This window comes from Mastigoproctus giganteus, chromosome 1, assembly GCF_048544385.1.
Source record: "Mastigoproctus giganteus isolate SK-2022 chromosome 1, ASM4854438v1, whole genome shotgun sequence".
Lineage (NCBI taxonomy): Eukaryota > Metazoa > Arthropoda > Arachnida > Uropygi > Thelyphonidae > Mastigoproctus > Mastigoproctus giganteus.
Window position 1 is genome coordinate 243216730 of NC_143575.1, and position 24543 is coordinate 243241272.

The 24543-nt window shown below is 39.1% G+C and overlaps 1 protein-coding gene across 2 annotated transcripts in view; it reads right to left on the minus strand.

Annotated features, from left to right (window-relative positions):
- Window positions 1–7796, minus strand: part of LOC150091711 (uncharacterized) — a 295133-nt gene extending 287337 nt beyond the window's left edge. The window contains exon 1 of one of the 2 annotated variants that reach the window (XM_090376590.1): window positions 7707–7796. The gene's annotated coding sequence lies outside the window, so the exon portion shown is untranslated. Of the gene's footprint in view, window positions 1–7549 lie in introns of both variants that reach the window. The other variant, XM_090376580.1, reaches the window with a different exon arrangement.
- Window positions 7797–24543: the final 16747 nt, after the last annotated feature.

Sequence of the window (24543 nt, forward strand, 5' to 3'; positions counted from 1 at the left end):
GGATTACTAACAGTCCCACCATCGTGAAGGTGCAAGCAGAGGATTTGGTTGTCACAGACCGTCCGGACTTCGCCGAAATTGGGTCCACTTGACTTGAGTGTCACCCGAATATCAGTTCCATCAGCGTTTTAGACTCCCAGGTAGCAAGTACAGCTTGTCTGGCATATCTGAGAGAATGTTTAACGTTACTCTTTGGATCAAATGCCTCTGGCGATTATAAATTAAAATTGTTATTAGTTTACCATTCAGAAAATCCGAGGGCGTTAAAAGGTAACATAAAAATGAATTTACCTGTAATATGGAAAGCAAATAGAAAAGCGTGGGTTACCAAGGAGTTATTTACTGATTGGTTTGTTAACCACTTTTGTCCTGAAGTAAAACGGTATTGTCAAAAAAACAACTTTGAAGAAAAAGCTCTTTTGTTGTTAGACAATGCTCCGGGACATCCTACTGATCTTAACACATTGGACACATGCATTCCTGTCAAAGTTGTGTTTCTTCCAGCAAACACAACTTCCCTGATTCAACCATTGGATCAGGGAGTAATAGCATCATTTAAAGCTTATTATCTGCGTCGAACATTAAGCAGTTTAACTGAACTAGAGGATAAAGAGGAAATGACAGTTAACTTTTTGGAAAAACTACACCATTAAAAACGCAATTGAAAACATTGATAGTTCTTGGAAAGAAGTCACTAAGAAATGCTTAAATGGAGTTTGGCGCAAAATATGGCAGAAGTTGTACTAGAAGAAGAAAATAGAAATGAAGTTATCCAGATGGCTCAATCAATAGGTTTCGAAAATGTCGATGAAAAGGATGTTAGAAATTTATTGAATGCAGAAGATGATGGTTTTTCAGTGGAAGATTTAGAAAACCTTGTTAGCAATGAAGACGAAGTTAAAGAAGTTCCTGCCGAAAAAAGTGTTAACAACCAAAGATTTAAAAAGGTGCTTAAATGACATTGAAAACGTTTTAAATTTTTTTAGTAAAAATGATCCTGATTTAGGAAGAAGTATTATTGTTAAGCGATCAGTGTTAAATGCAATAACTCCGTATAGGCAATTGTTAAATGAAAGAGAAAAAGAGCATAAACAATTACCTTTAGACTCGTATTTTAAAATGTGATTTCACTTTGTATGTAAGTTGACTGTTTATTTAATAAAACTTTTCTTTGTCCGAAAAAAAAGCTTTTCATTTTCTTTACGTAGCAACGTATCCCTATTCTGGCCATAGTATTTTTACCTCTGAAAACGAAGTTTCGCTTAACGAAGTAATTTCGTGGAACGCATCCTATTCGTTATTCGAGGTATGCCTGTATATTTAAAATTTGTCCTGATCGACAGAAAATAAAGCCGCGATCGACTCGTTAGCCACCCCTGTACTAGTGCAATAGACCACAGACTATGGGAAATCTGCCGTAGCTGAACACTTCTAGGAGGAAACCACCAAATTTCTCCAGTCAATGCTGTCATCGTTGTTCATTCGCATGGGTATCGAAACTGGAACTGGCTCGAGAGCTTGTGGATTTGTTCTTCAGAACATAATACCATCAATAGAGATTGGGGAGTCCATATTCAACCCCCTCTTTGAAACTGTAATTCTTGGATGGGATGAACAGTTCCTCCTGGCACACTCCCGACCCATTTCTGGTCTTCATGCAAGTATGGAGGATAATTCCCATGCTCCTACAGTAATATGTGCAGCGAGCTGTGATCCTACTGATATTATTTAAGGATATGATAAAAGCGTGACCACCTCCTTTCTCAAAGAGGTGATTGCCTTTGAAAGCTAGTGTTGTTTTATCGCTTTAATTTGTAATATTTCATATATATTTTAGTATTATGTATTTTAATTTATTTATATTTTTATCGCTTTTAACTCTACAGGTGTCACAGTGTATTTTATTTTTACATCATATTTTATCCTGTTTTATTTTAATAACATTTTGGTCATATACAGCTGTTGTATTCCACTGCAGGTATTCTGAGTCATAACTTTCCCAACTGCATAGGCCTATTTGAAGAATATTCTGATCAATAACCATTGATAGTTATCAGGATATTATTCAAATAACCCACCTCTGTATCAACACTGAATGACTTAGAGGTCAAACTAGAAATACCTAAATCAGTACCATTAATAAATATTAATAGTAAAGAGCCCAATACCAACCCACGTGGATGTTGGTTTAGGGATGTATTAGGCGCATCGGCAACTATGGCCATAGTGTGCCATCCACATGGAATCCTGCTCATTTTAATCCAAAAAGCAATGGCCTTATAATGGCCACTTCCCTTGCCCCCTACAATGCTCCAATTTATGCAATAATCATGTGGTATCGTATCAAAGGCTTTACTGAATCTAAGTATTTTTTAATACTTATCTTTACTGGTCTAAGCATACAATGTCAAAATTAGTCTTTGCATCCAGTTCCTTTGCAACAATTTCATAGTAGCTTAATTGGATTGGTGAGACACGATCTCCCTTTAACAAATCCATGCTGTAATTATTTTATGGCTCCATGCCCATCAAGATTACTCTAATTAATGATTGCATTACTTCCTTAATTAATGAAAGATTACTTTCCCTAGCACATGGGTTAAACTTACAGGTCTATAGTCACTTCACCCTTTGAACCATCCTTTAAAATAGGAGATATGTTTGCACATCTCCAATCTGCAAGAACTTCTCCTTACTGTAAGGATGCTTTCATTATGACAGCTATTTGTTCATTATGAACAAAAATGCTTTGTTCCTTTTTAGCTGCAGCAAATTCTCATTCACCTTACTTTCTGTTACTATAAAATCACTTAATTCCTTATCAGTATTAGAGTTCTAACACCATCTCTAAAAACTTCATGTGAATGTGGAAGCAAAATATTTATTCAGTTTATCAGCAAACAGGATCATCAATAGTGATACCAGTTGTATCCAGTGGACCAATTTTCTTCTAATGTTAACATATGCAAAGAATTCCTGGCTGCTTTTCTTTTCATGCTTAGCTAAAAACAGCCAAATATTTAGCCTGCCAACTCACTAACTTGATAACACACTAGTTTGTACTTACTGTATGACTATCTCTGAAAATTTATATATATTCCATGCATCTTTTTTCTCTACCAATAAGCTCACCAGTTCTAATATCCATTATGGTCTAAATTTAAAGAATATCCCTAAGTTGGTATAAAATGCTTAATGCCCTCTATGATTACATTTCTGAACACTTGACAATTGGTATTTACATTTTTCAGACACATCAGTTAGTCCTACTGAAAAGAGTTTAAAAAACATCTAAGCCCATTACAATCACAAGTTCAAGAACAAAAACTCTTCTCTTTATCCTTGACGGTTGTCAATGCTTTCAATAAATTAGCATTAGTAGAGGCATACGATACAAGAAAGCAAGCTTATACAGCATCAGCCTAAAAAAAAAAAAAAACTTTCCATTTCATCTATCCATTCCTTCTAATACTTTTCCTGGTTCTTCTTTGAATTTATTTCAGCTATCCACTTCCACAACAACTCAGGGAACAACTGTTTTTTCCAGCAATCAACTACCCACTGGCTAAAGGCCACTGCAACCATCCCTCTTCAATTTGAATTTATGCCCTCTCAGGTGCATGTGTAGTCTGAGCAAGAGGAAGAATCCCATCAGCACTGAGCCTGTTCAGTCCATTCAGAGCCTTAAACACCTCGCAGGTGCCTAGTCCAGATGCTGCAATTTGCAAAACTGAAGTCTTCTTGGTAAGAGCAACCCTTTGTTACCCTCACCAATCTCATCCCTTCTCTGTACTCATTCCAGCAGCTCTACATCCTTCCTAAAATGAGTCTCCAGATCTGTATGCAGTACTCAAGAAGAGGCCTGACCATTGCCTTATACAATTGGATAACCACCTCCTTATCGCTGCTAGCAAAATTCCTGTATATCAATGATAAAACCCGATGAGTTGTCTTGACAGCCTATCTCCACTGCTCAGAGAACTTCATATCTGACTGCACAATTATCCCCAGGTTTTTTTTCCCTTTCCACTACCCTGAGTGGAGTACCACATAGTTGGTACATTACATTGGGGTTAATGCTACCCATATGCAGTACCTTGCATTTGTCAATGTTAAACTTCAACTGCCATTTCTCAGTCCATCTGTTTAATTTTTTTTAGATCTTGTTGCAGTAGCTTACCCTGATTTTTGTAAATAATCACTGTGCCAAACTTTGTATCAGTTGCAAACTTAAGACATTAAGCCTGATATACCTTCATAAATATCATTGATAAATGGTAGAAAATAACAGTGGGTCCAGCACCAAACCCTGGGAGACCCCACTGATAACATTAATCCACAAAGCAGTGTCCACTGATACCCAATCTGTCTTTTCCCACTCAACCATCCTTTTATCAATAGCAGTAACTTGCCCTTAATGCCACACGGCAGTATTAATAGTTGTTCATTCTACTTATCGGTCATTTGGCCTAGAACAGACCCCCCCCCCAACTCTTTTGTCTTTGCAGTGTTCTTTATGGCACAAAGGACTGACTCAATGTTACAATGGAAACCTGTATAAACTGGTTATAATGTTTTAGAATCCATGTGCTTCTTAACTAAAAGCATTACTTCTCCCCTCACCTCTTGTCATGTCTACCCTTTCTGTACACATTATAATTACAGTATTTACAAGGTGTTCTGCTGAAGTATTTATTCAAGATTTATTCATTCAACAATCAAGATTTATTATTTTTTATTATTATTTATTATAAATTTATTATTATTTATTATAAATTTATTATTATTTATTATAAATATCTTGATAATAAATATCAAGATATTTATTATCAAGATTTATTCATTTTTTTGTGAAAATGAATAAATCTTGATGTTGGGCCATGTCATAATTGTTTTGAGAGTTGTATATTTAAATTTTTTATTAAAAATAAGTATTATACATATAAACATGATATTAGATATTCTGAAGGACTACACTATTCTTTACAAATGGGAAAAAATTCAATGTGAAATATTTTCACACTATTTGCTTTTAAAACTGAGATATCAGAATGGCTGAAAAATCCACCTTCCTTAGGAATTTATTTTTTATAAACAGCTGCTAGTAATATAAAAATAGTTTGTTTTTGGGGGCTATATAGTTTATTAGCAAAAAAAAAAAAAATACTGAAAATTGAGGAATACATCGATCCCCACATGTGGATGGTGTTTCTAAAAGTTATGTGCCCTCCAGGGGTTAAACTATTATGATGTTTCACTAAAAGGAAAATCACACATAATTAAGCAGCAGAAACTATCATTTTCATACTAATTTCCTTTTTAAAAAACAGATCTATGCTAAGCAAACAAACATGATGCATTTCTTTGACTGAGTTTGTTTCTCAGTTACAATGTGTTAAACAAGGTCATCTTTTGCTTTATTTCATACTTTAATATTACCTCTGCATAATAAATAATATATGTAATGTTGATCTTTTGCTACTTTGCTAAATAAAGATATTCTTTTACCTACCATTGAGTATATTGCTGATTGTTTCAGCATTTTTAATTTATTTATTGTATGTGCCCACAAAAAATAATAAAACTTTTCTTAAGGGTAACACACTTTAATTAACCAGTACCATAAACTTACTAACTGTTGAATCATTTGACATGTGACAATACATGCATATGCTGAGATTCCCATAGAAAGAAGGCTGCATGCACATGCATCAATAAAGCACTGTGATCAGGGGTGGGCCATCCCAAGGGTTCCAGGGATAAACTGCACCCAGGCCACAATATTCAGGGGGTGCCTGAAAACCTGAAACTCACATACACATATGAAGAAAATTTTAAAGGGGGACACCAAATTGCGATTTGGACCTTGGTGTCGCATTCTCTAGGAACTCCTCTGACCATAGCATCTGGTTGCCCCTAGAGTTACATCAGTGTAGTCTGGTTATGTCCCTCGAGTTACAATCAGTGTAGTCTGGTTATGTCCCTAGAGTTACAATCAGGCCCGGATTGTGCTTATTTTCACTAAAAAAAATAAGGGGGTAAGGGGGTGCACAGAGATCTCAGACTTTTTTGAAAGTCGTAGCATACCCATGAGAAATGCAATACTTCATCTTAGTAGTTTGAAGAGGAAGGCTGTTTAAAGGAATGGCACAAAACAGTTTCATTCTCTAGAAAATGTTGATATCCCCAGAGTCCAGTGTAGTCCAGAAAAGTCAACAAGATACGCAGTTTGTGAACTTTAAATATCTTAGTGTTCTGTTCAACAAGCAAGCATTCAAAATGATAAAATTTTTTTTTTTTTTTGAGATCTCAGAAAAAAAATCATTCAGACTATCTGTTTAAGGCTTTGTAAAAAAAAAAAAAAAAAAAAAAACCTAAATTTGAAAATTGGGCATCATGATTTTCTAAAAAAAACTTCCTGGGGGAGGACCCAGACCTCCCCCCTTTCCCTAGAGGACTTCCTCAGCATTTCAGAAGTTTATATTTTACAAAAAATCATCAGTAATACTATATTATAACAATCTCAGAAAGTTTGAGGAATTTTTTGGATCCACCCGCCCTCCCCTTTCAAGTCAGAGCCAAAATATGTCCAGTGCATATCCCCCTTTTGCACATACCTAAATAGTATGTGCAAAAGGGGGTAACATTAGTTAACAAAATTTTATTTTTCAATATATTAATATTGAAAAAAACTTTAATGATATACTTATATCTTAATTTATAGTTTCATTGGCTTCTTGCTGCTGTTAAACATTTTACAATTTCATTTAAAAATCTGGACAGCTTTCCATTTCAGATTTATGAATTATCACAGGCCAGTGCTCTAGCACATATATCTCACGTGAAACATCTGTGCCCAAGTGTTTATTTTTATTTTACTTTTTTACACTGTCAGAAAATAAAGTTCAATTACAGGAACACACAACGAATATATATTCTCGGAAGCATATATCAAAAGCAAGACGCTAAATTGGTTCTAAATCATGCCAGGAATTTCCATTCCCAAAGCTTCGGTCAATGGAAATTGTTGACCTCACGGGCGAAATTTTCAGCATTATATTATCAAAAACTGCAATGCTGGCCCCCAAAAATAGAAAACTCTACAGTGCACTTATTCTTTTGCAATAAGTTATATGAAGAATTATATGGGATTTTTTTTTTTTTTAATTGTGTGTATGTTTCCAATAAACGACATTTAGAAGAATATTAACTTGTCATTCGGCAATTTAACATACGATTAAATTGACGAATGACAAAAAAATACAAATAATGCAGTATGAAAATAACCCTTATGAAAAAACGCGAGTTGATCCTATTCGTTCCGCTTAAATAACTGTATTTTTTTTTTAATCAAAATCAGTATAAAATATATATTTTTAAATTCACTGCAGCTCTGCTATCCATTACCCTCCCAATTCCGGACTATACAGTTCATGAACTGACTCCTTAAGTCATTTCCAAGTCATTAATTTACACAAAACACAGTTGTTTTTCTTTGATAGATTGTCACAAAATTTAACACCATAAATTTTGCAACCTGAAATCTTACCATAGAAGAAGTACTTCAGATCATATTTTCTGTCATATTACCACATTTCTTGCAAGCTGTACGTTGTGCATAATTAATAAACTAAGCTGTGCACTGATATTTAAATTAGAGAAACATTCAACACAATAAAGAATAAATACAGCCGAGTACAACATACCGCCATTCCACTTTCGTCAACAACGTACCTCACCACATTGAAGAACGGAAGCGGAAATAAAATACTACGTAATGTCATATTGTTGTGCAGTGTTCACAGAAAAACATTGTAACTTGAAGGGAATGTGTTTTTCTTTTTTTCTCTCTCTCTATCTCGGTATATACTGTGATTGGAAAATACTTTTACCAAGAAACTCGGTAAAAGTAAAAGGTTTCCTAGTTATAAACAGAAAAACGCCACACCTCATTATATGAAACGGTCCAAATCTTATTACCAGAGTGCTACTCTAGCAACTAGATTTAAATATGGACGTACCGAAACCAGAAGAGGAGCAGTGCAAAAATTCTTATCGTGGAAAACTTGTAGCGGCCTCATACTAGTGTTTATGGCCAAAATCACACAGCCTCCATCAAACTCCGGCCCACCTGGGGTTGGCCCGCGAAGTCTTATAGCCAATCTGCCCCTGACTGAAACTCGCTGTCTTCGGTTACAGTAAAATCTCGTTAATACACACTCGGTTTACATGAAGCACATACATTCCCTGCGAAAGCATTAGCTTTTCTATGTAAATATATTCATTTATTACAAAATTTGGTAAATATGTATTACAACGTTCATTTTCAAACTGTGAGAAATAAAGATTCTTATTTTGTATGTTTAATGCAAATCTTCACACAGTTGTCTGATTATTGCCGCTGGTCATCAGGTTCCTTGCTTCACGATGGATGGCACTGATTTGGTAAGAGTAATAGCAACGTTGGCATGTGATGCCAGAAAGCAAGCGTATTATGTAGCATCAGCCAAAAAAAAAATTTTTTAAAAACCATTCGCTCTAAATGTTTGTCCAGTTCCTCCTTAAATTTATTTAACCTAACAACCTCCACAACAACAGATGGAAGTTTGTTCCAGCAATTAACAACCCGCTGGATAAAGGCAAATTTTCGCACATCTATTCTACAGCTGTCTTTCCTCAATTTGAAATTTCGCCCCGTTAGATTCATCATCTGAACAAGTGGAAGAATACCATCAGAATTCAGCGTGCTCAACCCATTCAACGCCTTATACACCACAATCATATCATATGTAAACTCTAGAAGGAAAGGGATGAATCAGATTGGTCCACTTGATATTGATGGGTCAAGTGTTGATGATCCTGCTCAGGTAGCTAACAAACTAAATGAATATTTTGCATCGACATTCACACATGAGGAGTTATTCAGCGAGGGGAATGCCAGAGGAGTATTCAACTCTAGCAGTAAGCTACAGAATCTTGAAATAACTGGGAGCAAAGTGGAGGAGAAACTGTTGAAGATAAACACAAGAAAGGCACCCGGGGTGGATGGGATCTATCCAGTTATATTAAAGGAGGCAGCAAAGGAAGTAAGCAAACCCTTAGCCATAATTATGAGAGCTTCCTTGGACTCAGGGGAGGTACCCATAGACTGGAAATGTGCAAATGTGACCCCAATTCACAAAGGAAGATCAAAGGCTGACACAAGTAATTATAGACCTGTGAACTTAACTTCTGTTCCAGGAAAATTAATGGAGGCACTGGTTAAAGAAGCACTGCAGGATCATTTAGACAAGACTTCAGTTATAGCTCAGACACAGCATGGTTTTGTTAAGGGGAAGTCTTGCCTGACCAACTTGATTCGATACTATGATGCAGTCACAAAAGAACTGGATGCAGGGAATAACTTTGATATTATATACTTGGATCTTAGAAAGGCTTTTGATACTGTTGCACATGGAAGACTGCTACACAAATTGGAGCAGTGTGACATTGGAGGCAAATTGCTGCTATGGATAAAGGGGTGGTTGAGGGGGAGAAGACAGAGAGTGGTAATCAATGGACACTGCTCATCGTGGACTGATGTTATTAGTGGAGTCCCTCAGGGCTCAGTGTTGGGTCCATTATTGTTTTCTGTATTTATAAATGATATTGATGATGGTATATCGGGATTAATGTCCAAGTTTGCAGAAGATACAAAGGTTGGCAGGGTTGTCAAGGACACTACTGACACTATGCTGCTGCAACAGGATCTGGAAAGGTTGAGCAGATGGGCTGAGAGGTGGCAAATGAAGTTTAACATTGACAAATGTAAAGTACTACACATGGGAAACAGCAACCCCAGAGCAACGTATCAACTCTGTGGTACAACACTGACAGTGGTAGAGAATGAAAGGGACTTGGGGGTGGTTGTGCAGGCAGATATGAAGTTCTCTGAGCAGTGCAGACGGGCTGCAAGAGTAGCTCATGGAGTATTGTCAATGATATACAGGAATTTTTCCAGCAGGGATAAGGAGGTGATTATTCCATTGTATAAGGCGATGGTCAGGCCACACCTAGAGTACTGTATACAGGTCTGGAGGCCTCATTTCAAGAAGGATGTAGAGCTGCTGGAACGAGTACAGAGAAGGGCAACAAGATTAGTGAATGGAACAAAGGGGTGCTCTTACGAAGAAAGGCTTAAGTTTTGCAAATTACAGTGTCTGGAGACTAGGCACCAGCGAGGTGATCTGATAGAGGTGTATAAAGCCTTGAATGGTTTAAGCATGCTCAATGCTGATGGGATTCTTCCTCTAGCTCAGAATAATCACCTGAGAGGGCATAAATTCAAATTGAGGAAAGACAGATGTAGGATAGACGTGCGGAAATTTGCCTTTAGCCAGCGGGTGGTTGGTTGGTGGAACAGACTTCCATCCCTTGTGGTGGAGGTTGATAGCCTAAATAAGTTTAAGTCTCAGCTGGACAGGTATTTTGAACGAACAGAGGGGTGAAGTGGAAGTGGTTTTTTTTTTTTTTTGGCTGATGCTGCATAAGCTTGCTTTCTTGCATCTAATGCCTCTACTAATACTAATACTAATATCGCAGTAGCCTAGTCTCCAGCCGTTGCAATTTGCAGGACTGCAACAGGATCTAGATAATTTGGGCAGATGGGGTAAGAAGTGGCAACTGAATTTTAACCTTGACAAATGCAAAGTACTGCATATGGGTAGAAGTAACCCCGAGAAAAGTACCAACTGTGTGGTACTACACTTAAGGTGGTAGAAAATGAAAAAGACCTGGGAGTAATTTGCAGGCAGATATGAAGTTTTCTGAGCAATGCAGACAGGCTGCAAGGGCAGGTCATGGGGTTTTGTCAATGATATATAGGAATTTTGCTAGCAGGGAAAAGGAGGTGATTATCCCTTTGAATAAGGCAATGGTCAGGCCACGCCTTGAGTACTCCGTACAGGTCTGGAGGCCTCATTTTAGGAAGGATGTAGATTTACTTGAGCTTGTACAGAGAAGGGCAACGAGATTGGTGAGGGGAATGAAGGGATTAATTCAAATTCAAATTCAAATTCATAAATTCAAATTAGAAAAGACAGATGTAGAATAGATGTGCGGAAATTTGCCTTTAGCCAGCGGGTGGTTAATTTCTGGAACAAACTTCCATCTGTCGTTGTGGAAGATGATAGGTTGAATACATTTAAGGATGAACTGGAACTTTTTTTTTTTTGGCTGATGCTGCATAAGCTCATAGACATGCTTTCTTGCATCACATGCCGCCACTACTACTATTACTACTACAAGATTGGTGAGGGGAATGAAGGGATCCTCTTACCAAGAGAGGCTTAAGTTCTACAAATTGCAGTGGCTGGAGACTAGGCACCTGCGCGGTGATCTGATTGAGGTGTATAAGGCCTTGAATGGGTTGAGCACGCTGAATTCTGATGGGATCCGTCCACTTATTCAGATAAAAAGTGGACCTAAGGGGGCATAACTTCAAATTAAGAAAAGACAGATGTAGAATAGATGTGCGGAAATTTGCCTTTAGCCAGCGGGTGGTTAATTGCTGGAACGAACTTCCATCTGTCGTTGTGGAAGTTGATAGGTTGAATAAATTTAAGGAGGAACTGGACAGGCATTTGGAGGGAATGGTGTGATTTTTTTTTTTTTTTTTTTGGCTGATGCTGCATAAGCTCATACACTTGTTTTCTTGCATCACATGCCACTACTACTATCTACGGCTGAGACCGACTAACTCAGCCACTGAGTGAAAAAAGCCCATTAAAGTTCCTCGCGTCATCGACGGGATTCGAACGCGGGCCTTTTCCACAAGGTGTGAGGAGGACAGTGACGATACCACTGTGTTACTCTCAACCACAGCCAGGTCCATCGACTTCGATTTCCTCTAGCTACGGCGGCCGCAATTGGGTAGGCTAGGTAAGCGTCGTTTATGGGCGGCAGTTTGAAATACACTGTGCTGCCACTTCATTAGGTACACATTCTTATTAGCGTGTTGAGGCTACTTTAGCCTTCAAAACAGCCTGAATTCGTCTAGGCATGAATTGAACAAGTTGCTGAAAACATTGTGCAGGAATGGAATACTAAGCCGACGTGAGTGTGTTGCGCAGTTCCTTGAGATTCGATGCTGAAAAGGGCTGTTCGCCTGCAGCGAACAGCCCTTTCCAGCTCATCCCAAAGATGTTCAATAGGATTGAGATCCAGGGACTGAGCGGGCCACTCAGTCCCTGGATCAACAAAGAAAAGTCATTGTCATGTTCCTGGAACCATTGCATAGTGATTCAGACTTTTAGCACTGGCGCATTATCCTGCTGGAAATAACCATCTGACTGACGATAAACTGTCAACATGAACGGATGCACTTGGTCAGCAACAATGTTTAGGTATGATGTGGCATTCAGACGGGTATCAATGGACCCAACGTGTGCCAAGAAAACATTCCCCACACCATAACACTGCCCCAACACCTTGCACAGTAGTCGTCAGACCTGATGGGTCCAGGGATTCATGTTGTTTTTACTAAATTCTAAGCCTTCCATCAAAGTGATGCACCAGGACCTTCGACTCGTCAGGCCAACCAACTGTTTTCCAATCCTTTATAGTCTAGTGCTGGTGTAGCTGTGCGCACAGGAGGCGTGCTCTCTTGTTCTTCATTGATAACAAAGGTATGAGTTGTGGCCGTCGGCTGTTGTAGCCCATTCGCGACAAAGTGCGACTAGTGGTCCGTTGCGATATTTTGTTCTGCGCACCAAGGTATTCTGACGTGATGTGCAACATTGTGGCCCGTCTGTTTGCTTGCACAATTCATCCTCCTCTGACCAGTGCCCAGTGTGGGACACTGCTCATTGCCTACAAGTTACCCTTGGCCAAAGAAGATTTAACTGCTGACGCTGGGTCCTTGCCCAGTGTGGGATCCACTCACTTGCTGACACCTCTTCTCTTCGAGGTATAGGACAATATCTGATTTTCCTACTTGAGTAGGAACTCACATAAATACTCCTCCGGGAGTGGGACTGGCATTTGAATTGTCAAATGCAGGGTCATGCCATTAGGCAACTTGACTTTGTGGGTCACTTGACCTCACAATCCTTTCTCCTTTTCCTGAGGTAGAGTGGGCAACCCCCTTTGGGGTTAGAGTTCCCCCTGTGGGCTTCTCAGTCTCTCACCCCTTCTTCTATTTAAAAAAAAGAAAAAAAAAAATTTTTTTTTTGGGCTCTCCCTGGGAAGCTCAGGCTAACCCCGGTGTTGGCCAGCCAGAGTTCTCTTCCTACTTACCTGGTTCGGCTCCCAGTGGCAGTGATGGTAACTATCTGTCTGTGGTGCCCCAGAGGCTAAGCAGCCAGATGAACAACATAACCCACACTAAGCAAACATGAACATACACTAACGTATGCTATCTGGCCTTGACAGTACTGTCTTACTTCACAAGATATCCAAATGCGGAGTTGTGCGAAAGCACTGGTTCCGCTTGTCAAAAAACACTGTCCTCCTCTGACCTCTGTAATCAACAAGAGATTTTCTTCCACAGGAGTGCCGTTTAGAGGATGTTTTCTGTTCGTTAAGCCATTCTCGATACACCCTTGAAACTATGGTGTGTGAAAAGTCCAGAACTGCCGTGTCAGAGATGTTTTGTCGTCTTGCACCTACAACCATGCCATGTTCGAAGTTCGTTAGATCACTCCTTTTCCCCATTCTTGCTACGGTTTGTAGGCTTAACTGATACTAGAAAGGTTGTTCTGCTGTATGTATATCCACAACTGTGGTCATGTGACTTGCCAGAGGGACAAACCCTTTGTGTGCAGAGCAGGGGAATACATAATAAAGTGGCAGCACAGTGCATACAAGTCGGACCTCTGTTTAACAAACTTGTTTAAACGAAATTTTCTATTTCGCGATATTTTTTGAATTCTCCTTGGTAATTACATTTTAAATAGTTTCTGTAGAAAAGAAAATTTCCATATAGCAGACGGATTACGAGAGGCTTAACTGGGAACGCATTAACAGTTCGCAGCTCTGGCCTTCAGGCAATTCAGACAATTAGTGTTGCTATGTCTTGGTGATTCCTTTCTACTTCTCTCTCTCTCTCTCTCTCTCTCTCTCTCTCTCTCTCTCTCTCAGGGTAACTCGGGAATTTTTTTTTGGCTCGTGCAGCATAAGGCTAATAAGCATAAGGCCTTGAGCCATATGGCTAATAATAATAATACTAATAATAATACCGAAGCAGAGGCCGAAAAGGAACTTGTGGAGAGTCAGAGACCACCTGAACAGGCACATAATACCGCATTACCTTGACAGCAATTGTGCAACACTGGAGGCCATCCACACAGCCGTGTATTGTACCGTAAAGTGTTCATTGTCTAACGGCACCAGGGGTTCCCGCCATCTCCGTGATGTGTACTCTGTTTGTGAAACACAGAACGCTGAGAAGGCCAAAGATTTTAAAAGGTGTAAGGTACATGTTTATGTTGTGTAATGTCTGTTGTGTTGTTCCTCTGACCTTTTAGCCATTGGGCCCCTAGTGGGACCCCCCGTTACCCACACTTAGCTCCGAGAAGGCAGGTCAGGCATAGAGGGATCGCATTAGAAGTAAGTACTCTGGCAGGCCCTGCCACCTAATTTCCTAAGATTTCAGTGGCAAGGGCCTATAAAAAAAAATAATAATAAAAAAATAATAATGATAATAAAAAATAATAATAATAAAACAAATAAATAAAAAAATAAATAATAAATAATAAATAAAAAATAAAAATAACAAAATAAAAAAGATAAAAAATAAAAATAAAAAGATAAATAAATAAATAAATAATAAAAAATAATAAAAAAATAATAATAAATAATAAATAATAATAATAATAATAATAATAATAATAATAGTAATAATAATAATAAAAAATAATAAAAAATAAAGTAAAAAAATAAAAGAAAAATAATAAAATAATAATAATAATAATAATAATAATAAATAATAAATAAATAAAAAAATAATAAAATAATAATAATAATAAATTTTTAAAAAATAATAAAAAATAAATAAAATGCATATTTAGTTAGAGTAGGGGTGAAGACTGAGGAAGGAGGGACAGATAGAAATGTGGGGATGATAGGTAAGGCAACCCCAGAAAGGTCAGTGGGGACACGCCCCACCAGGAGAAAAAATGGGGTGGCAGGGATGGGGGAGGAGAAGAAAACCTGTCCCCTCCCTCTCCCTCTCCCTACAAGGGGAGGGGGAATGAAAGTGAACCAAGTTAGGGTACCCGGTTCAGAATGCTAGTTGGCCAAGAAAAGCAGTTGACATCTCGTGGCACGCCGGTGGCATGTCTTAGGAGATTGTCTTATTGGTCACATCTGTGAGAGTCAAGTCCAGAAGTATACGAACCTTTTATCTTTCTTAGATTGTCTTAATTTGTGGGTTGTCTCTATTCAAAGGTAGTTATTTGGTAGTTATCTTTGGCGAGTGACATCTTTGAAGAATGTATGGTAGTTCACACCAATGATGGTAATGCTGGTCAAGTTTAGCTGCCTTGTTCCAGTACCATCAGGGTTCCGGGGTTCAATTAGTTGAGAGGGTTGTCACGTTGCTGCGAATAGTTGTCTTCTCCTCGAGAAAAGCTGCTGTGCATAGTTGGTGAGAACTTGATACTCTTCCTTAGTATCCAGTAGGTGGTTTTTTTTGCCTTTTGGTATATAAGTCAGCTTTGTGATAAGCTGGCAGCGGAGGTCATCGTAGAGGGGGCACTCGTGCATGAGGCGATCCCAGTCCTCAGTTCCTCCACAGGAGCACGTTGGGTCCTCTTCCAGGCCAAAGGTTAGTTTTGCCTTTATTGAACCATGACCAGTAAGCAAATAAGTGGCATACAGGCCTGGAGAAAACCATATTGGGGATTTTGGATAGACACTGCTAACATCTGGGATGAATCTCCTGGTGATTTCCCCCTTGGTTGAATTTGTCCAGCGGTCCTACCACACTCGCTGCATGTGTGCTTGAAGTCTCCTCGTCTCACACAAGGAACCACCAGCTTGGGAAAGAAGACTTCAACAGAAGATGGAAGAATTAAGAGTCAAGATAGGCCAATTGATCCAGTACCAACGGAGTAATAGAAGTAAGAAATTGATTGGAAAAGTGAAGAGCATCCTCAAGAGAGACAGCATCCACAGCAAACATGAGACAAAGAATAAGAGAATAGATGAGTACTTGGTCACATTGAAGCAGAACCTCCTTGCACTAAGCAAGAGACTACGCCGATACAAGGAGAGCTCCCAGAGGAAAATAAACAACCGAATCTTCGATGAAGATCAAAGAGGCTTCTACAGGAATCTCGGAGAAGACGGGAGAGGAAGGGAACGGACCACTCGAGAAGAAGACGATTGAGGAATTCTGGGGAAATATACGGAGCAGAGAAGTAAGACATAACAGCCGAGCAACCTGGATAGAACTAGAACGCAAGAAAACCAAGGACGTACAAGAAATGAGAGGATGGTAGATTCGGGAAGAAGAAGTAAAACAGACGATCAAGAACTCTCACAACTGAAGAACACTAAGAATAGATAACGTCCACAACTACTGGTATAAAATCTCACTTGCACACACAAGCACCTGGCAGAGCAGTTCACTTTTTTTTTTTTTTTTTTTAGGAGCATTAGCAACTAAGGCCATATTGCTCTGAAATATGCGGTGGTCATTCCCTGACCCTTCCACATTTTCCGTATTTGGTGGTGACGGGCTCGAACCCCGGTCTAATCAAGAAGCGTATGCTACGCACTGCTGCTCCTTCCCACCTGGCTACGGAGGCGCCCGAGCAGTTCACCAGAATGATAAAGCACCCAGAGACACTTCTGAAGTTTCTCACTCATGGAATCACATATCTGAAGCCTAAAGACGAAGATACAAGAAACCCAGCGAAATATAGGCTATTCACCCGCCTCCCAACAATGTACAAGATCCTGACCAGCTGCATAACCAGGAAGATATCAGACCACTTGGAGAGCCAGAACATAAAGGCTGAACAGCAGAAAGGATGCAAGCGGCTGAGCAAAGGATGCAAGGAGCAATTAACCATAGATGCCGCGGTTATGGAACATTGTGGTTCTGTCTAGCACTTAACCATGTCTAGCATGCCAGCTACCATGCTCAACGGCAGCAAGTATGGACATAACCCCAAAGAAGGAAGGAAAAACTTGTACACCCTCACCCACCTGATGTACATGGACTACATCAAACTCTACGCGGGAACTGAGAAACACCTTCAGCAACTACTCCAAATCACCGAAGAATTCAGCAATAATATTAGGATGGAATTTGGTCTAGACAAGTGCAAGACCTACGGATTGCGTCACGGAAAATTAGTCAACCGAAACTACCAGCTGCAGAGTGGTAAAGAGATCGAAGCCATGCAGAGGGAGAGGCCTACAAATACTTGGGGATGATGCAGGCTCAGCAGTTACAGCACAAGGAAATTAAGACCTGCCTGACCGAAAAATACAATCAGAGGCTCAGAAGCCTGCTGAAAGCAAAGCTGAACGGAGGGAACACAGTTAAAGGCATAAACACTTATGCAGTTCCAGTGTTAACATACTCCTTTGGGATCATAGATTGGACTAACACCGAGCTGGAGGATATCATGAGAAAGACAAGAACAATGATGACCAAGAGCAGCCAACACCACCCGAATCTGCTGTTAATGTTAATGAAAACAGCGATAGTTAATTTAATGTTAACTATCTCTGTTTAGAAGAAGGAGGAAGCGGCCTGATAGACCTGATAGAGCAACAGAAAACAGAGATAGTTAACATTAAATTAACTATCGCTGTTTTCATTAACATTAATATTACTTCCAGAAACACACAGCAGCACTCCACCAGGCCATAAGGAAGATAGACAAGCAGTATACCCCATTGAACATAAGTGAGGCATCCTCCCCAACCAGGAGATACAAACAAAGATAGAAAGATGGGCAGAGAAGACACTCCAGTGTCTCCATGGCAGACACTGCAGTGATCTCCATCAAGATCACATAGATAAAATTGCTTCCAATGCATGGCTCACGAGTGGAACGCTCTTCCCCGAGACTGAAGGATTCGTGCTCACCATCCAAGACCAGGTAATCAACACAAGGAATGATAGAAAATACATCGCCAAGGAGCCTGGAGTGTTCGATGACACATGTCGACGATGCCACCTGAACTCCGAAACGATCTAACATATCACTGCGGGATGCAAGGTGATCATCCAGACTGAATACACTCATAGACACAACCAGGTAACCAGGATAAAACGTGAACAGCTAGGAAGGAAATGCCAGTTGGTCGAAGAAAGTGTACCGTACTACAAGTACGAACCCCAGTCTTTACTGGAGACCCGAACCCACAAGCTGTACTGGGACCGCGCCATAATAACGGATAGGAGAATCCTGCACAACAGACTGGACATAACAATTGTGGACAAGAAAGAAAAGACTACCTATCTGATTGGCATAGCGGTACCCAATACTGGCAACCTGCAGAAAACCCATGGGGAAAAAATCAGGAAGTACGCGAACCTAAGACAGGAGATCAGAGAGATGTGGCATATGCAACAAGCAACGGCCATCCCGATCATCGTGTCAACCACAGGTATGGTGCCAAAGACCCTACATAACAGCCTAGCAGCAACAGGTCTCCCACCGAACACCTACAAGAAACTCCAGAAAGTAGCAATCCTGAACACCTGTAGGATAGTCAGAGAGTTGTTCCGACCAACAGTAACACCAGACATAACAACAACCACTCTGTGTACTTGGTAGCAATACCCGTCACGAGGTGGAACCACCAATCAGGGAGAAATAATATAAGAGAGCAAAAATATAATAATAATAAAAACATTCAAAATGTTTTACATGTAATTTGTAACCCAAATAATGTATATATTTATTTTTTAAATCTAGTAATTTGGTTACTATAATTGAACGGAAACTTTTTTATTTTTAAATTTAGCTCATTTTCAATGTTTCAAGTTTACTTTTTATGTGTTGCTTTTAAAACATCATTTTTCCCTTTACAATAGATTGTTGAGCAAAATATTGATAATAGTATTAATTAGAAAATTTTAAATTATTTCTCTGAAATACTTTTTCTGATAATTGAAATATTATCACTTACAATTGCCACAACATTATAACCAATTTTTTTCAGAACTGAATGTAATTTTTCTGCAGTAATTTTTTTTCACGGATAAAATATAAATGATCTCTTTGTAATTTGACAATAAGCTTTGAATCTAAAATGCATATGCACTTGTAACTGCGTCAGTACTGTCAAAAGAATCTTATTTTCCAAATCAAATTTAGATGTCCATTTAACTATCTGGGATTAGCATTAGTAGAGACATTTGCTTGCTGCATAAGCCAAAAAAAAAAAAAACATTTCAACTTTACCCCTCTGTTCGTTCGAAATACCTGTCCAGCTGAGCCTTACACTTATTTAGGCTATCGACTTCCACGACAAGAGATGGAAGTCTGTTCCACCAACCAACCACCCACTGGCTAAAGACAAATTTCCGCACGTCTATCCTACATCTGCCTTTCCTCAATTTGAATTTATGCCCTCTCAGGTGATTATTCGGAGCAAGAGGAAGAATCCCATCAGCATTGAGCATGCTCAAACCATTCAACGTTTTCTGCACATCTATCAGATCACCTCACTGGAGCCTAGTCCCCACACATTGTAATTTGCAAAACTTAAGCCTTTCTTCTTAAGAGAAACCCTTTGTTCCATTCATTAATCTTGTTGCCCTTCTCTGTACTCGTTCCAGCAGCTCTACATCCTTCTTGAAATGAGGCCTCCAGACCTGTATACAGTACTCAGGGTGTAGCCTGACCATTGCCTTATATAAGGGGATAATAACCTCCTTATCCCTGCTAGAAAAATTCCTTTATATCATTGACAATACACCATGAGCTACTCTTGCAGCCCGCCTGCACTGCTCAGAGAAATTCATATCCGCCTGCACAACCACCCCCAGGTCCCTTTCGTTCGCTACCACTGTCAGTGTAGTACCACAGAGTTGATACGTTGCTCTGGGGTTGCTGTTTCCCTTACTTTACATTTGTCAATTTTAAACTTCATTTGCCACCTCTCGGTCCATCTGCGCAACCTTTCCAGATCCTGCTGCAGCAGCATAGTGTCAGCAGTGTCCTTGACAACCCTGCCAACCTTCGTTTCGTCTGCAAACTTGGACATTAAACTTGATATACCATCACCAATATCATTTATAAATACAGAAAACAATGATGGACCCAACACTGAACCCTGAGGAAATCCACTAATAAAATTAGTCCACGATGAGCAGTGTCCATTGATTACCACTCTCTGTCAACTACCCCTTTATCCATAGCAGCAATTTGCCTCCAATGCCACACTGCTCCAATTTGTGCAGCAGTCTTCCATGTGCAACAATATCAAAAGCCTGTCTAAGATCCAAGTATATAATATCAAAGTTATTCCCTGCATCCAGTTCTTTTCTGACTGCATCATAGTATCCAATCAAATTGGTCAGTCAAGACTTCCCCTTAACAAAACCATGCTATGTCCGAGCTATAACTGAATTCTTGTGTAGATGACCCTGCAGTGCTTCTTTAACCAGTGCCTCCATTAATTTTCCTGGAACAGAAGTTAAACTCTCAGGTCTATAATTACTTGTGTCAGCTTTTCATCCTACTTTGTGAATTGGGGTCACATTTGCACATCTCCAGTCTGTGGGTTCCTCCCCTGAGCCCAAGGAAGCTCTCATAATCATGGCTAAGGATTTGCTTACTTCCTTTGTTGCCTCCTATAATATAACTAAATAGATCCCATTCACTCCAGCTGCCTTTCTTGTGTTTATCTTCAATAATTTCTTCTCCACTTTACTCTCAGTTATTACAAGATCCTCTAGCTTACTGACAGAGTTGAATACACCTCTGGCATTCCCCTCGCTAAATAACTCCTCATGTGTGAATGTCGATGCAAAATATTCATTTAGTTTGTTAGCTACCTGAGCAGGATCATCAACAGTTGACCCATCGATATCAAGTGGACCAATCTGATTCATCCCCTTCCTTCTAGAGTTTACATAAGTAAAGAACACTTTGCTGCTTTTCTTTGCATCCCTTGCCAAAGATTTCTCGTAATCTGCCTTCGCCTGCCTAACCTCCTTTGTAACTTGGATGTAGATCAACTTGTATCTACCATAGGCTTCTGCGTCATGTGTTAATTTGTATGTATCCCATGCATTTTTCTTCTCTGCCATATGCCTCATTAGCTCATCTGACATCCATTTAGGCCTAAACCTTGAACAATATTTCTTAGTTGGTATGTATAGCCTAGTAGCTTCTAAGATAAGTTCTTTGAATGCTTCCCATTTTGAATTTGCTGTTGGTAACATCATCAGTTTGTCCCACTGCATAGAATTTAAATATTGTCTCAGTCCATCGTAGTCACCTTTACGAAAACAATAACCCTTCCCTTTACCCCTAATGGTAGTTACCTCTTTGAGTAAATCCCACTTCAGCACACTGTGATCACTACCACCTAGTGGTTCCTTTATCTGCAGATTCCTAATGCATGAAGAATCACTACTGATAATCAAATCAAGAGTATTACTCCCTCTAGTTGCATCCAGAACATGCTGATTTAGAAAACAATCATCCAATAAATCCACAAACCTTGCTAGTGTGTCAGTGACCAGCCCCCAAATTCCAATCAGTATCTGGGAAATTAAAATCTCCGATTATAAGACTCTCTGATTTACTGGCCCACTCTATTTCCCTGTACAGTTTCTTATTATACTCGTCAGAGTCATTAGGCCTATAGGCACACTCCTACTCTCAATTTTGATCTCCCAATGCTTATGTCACACCAAACGGACTCGACACTGCACTGTCCAGTGATGTCAACTGGCTTCACTTCCTTGGATTTTATGTGTTTCTTCACTAATAGCATAACCCCTCTCCCTTGCTATCCTATCTATCCTTTCTGCAGACGTTGTATTTCCCAAATTCCAGTTCTGCATTCCTTATATCTGTGTGACACCACGTCTCTGATATCCCCACAATATCTTCCTTTGATGTTTTGAGCAATACCTCAAATTCACCAAATTTATTTACCAAACTCCTAGCATTGGTGTACATGCAAGTATACATGCACCTGTTTCTATTCTTAGCTACCCTAACACAACCCATATGTTTACTTGTACTGCAATGACTCCCAGCAGTCTCTGAAATATCCTGCAACTTGTTTTCCAGGCTGCTTCTAATTCCAATAGAAGCAGTGCAAGAATCACTTTCACCTCTGCCTGCGGCTATTGTTAAACTATTAGTCCTTGTATTCCCCCCAAGCTAGCACTTTTTCCGACCCACCTAACACTGCCTCGATAGCATCAGCAAATATTCTTGCACCCTTTCTATTTAAGTGTATCCCATCCCTGTAGAAACAGTCTCTCCTGTTAACAAGCACAGTCCAGGCTGAAAAAAATTCTACCCCTTGAACCTTGCACAATCTTTCCAGGGCCGAATTGATCGACAAGGCTCTCATCATATACTATCCCCTATCGTGTCTGGCCAGAATTGCCAGAATTGCAGACACTTCTGCAGGGATGGCTCGAAATGAATCTCACACACCTGTAACAATATGAAATATATAAATAAAACGTTATGCTCTCTTTCGAATTTCACTTTACTTATTATTAGCATCTCATAGACGATTATTAGCTTTTACAACTAAGGATAATTTAGTCAGCGTACATAGGCCTATAGTTTATCAAAGGTTGCATATAATTACATTTCGTGTATTTATCTATACTAAAAGTTTCAATAAATAAATTAATATTACGTATCGTACAAATGAGATTTTTTTTTACTTCTTAAACTAGTGTGCATGCACTTTTCTTTAGTGTATACAATATGTGAAAGGAATAGTTTATATATAAATGACACCACAAAAGCCAAAATTCTGGATATTCATCCAGGAAAACAATAGTTTTCCTGGATGCAATGAACAAAGGCAAAGAAGAAGCTTAAGCTCTCTCTACTAGAATTACTGTACTTCTTGACCTTTACCCCTCGGCCCACTTAGAATAACGGATTAGCCCACTGAGTACGTAGTGATAAGGCATTATTTTTGCGGTGGCAACGGATTGTCACCGGCCGCCCCATTACCTGGTGGAAAAGGCCAGGGTTCGAATCCTGTAGATTATGCAAGCAACTTTAATGGGCTTTTTTCACTCCGTGGCTGAGTTAGTTGGTCTCAGGCATATGTTCATAGAGTTTTTCCGTCATATTATGCGCTTGCCCATCAATGTACTCGTGAATCACACGCTTCAGCAAGACCGCACAACATCACTTGAATCCAGAAAAACCTGGGTTTTAAATCATCTCTCTAGCAATTTAAATTAGGACAAAATCCTGTGCCCTCAAGTCTCATTCAACACGTCACAGTGAGCATATTCGCAGCAACAGAATTGCGTTGCGTTCAACTCAAAGGTTTTTTTGTATATTAACTCTTCGAGCCCGCCCTTAATGGTTCTTCTACAAGTTTGCATGTAATTAGAAAGAATGATCAGGACGCAAAATAATAACAAACAAGGTTTATTTAACATATATGTATACAAATGAGTACAATATAACTGGTACATAGGTTAGATTAATTGGTATATAATTGTTAGATAAACTAACTGGATACAAGCAGTATCTTGCTTCAGCAATGTTATAGTTTTGTAATGTTCTTCATATGACTTTTACACTAATTCTCTAGCAAGTACAAAATAATTTGTGTTTGTCATAACATAACCTTGTTCAAATACTATAACAGGGAATTATATTAACTTAATAGTGTAACTAATATTTGACAATTAATTTAATAAGTTGCATTATCTGTTAAACTGTGTTCTAAGAAAATAATACAATTGTCGGAGTATATTTATATATATATGTGAGGAGAGATGTCTTATAGATGCATTAAAACGTATGCAGATGGTAGGTTCGGCTTTATGCAATTTAATACAGTTTGTTATTAAACAATAAGGGTTGACTTACCCGAAAATATTCTGCACCGCCTTGGGGGGGTGTGGGGGGGAAATCTGTATCAGACGTCAATATGGTTCTTTTCTCGTATTTTCCTAGTATTTATTATTTAGCTCTTCTTCACACAATGACAAAAATCGGCCAAAACTCTCACTGCTCTTTTCTTCCTGTCATGTCTCGCGCAAAGTTAACTGTGTGTGTCTCTCTTTTATTTTTCCCCTTCTCAAATATATATATATATATACCTCCGCATCCCCTCAACTGACATTTCTCCTGACCGTTTACTGACTCACGTGTCAACAATGTGGGGAGAAGCACTACACTTGTGACTGCCAACTCGTGGGATTTAACACCTATAAATGATATGTTATATTAATGTTTATAAAGTTCTGATTACTCAAGACGTGCTGTGTCTTGTTCTTTAATTTCTACTCGTATAACAAGCTACTCCGATCTTAGGATCTTACATGATCGACACTCTTTTCCGCTCACAGGAGAACGGGTGACGTCA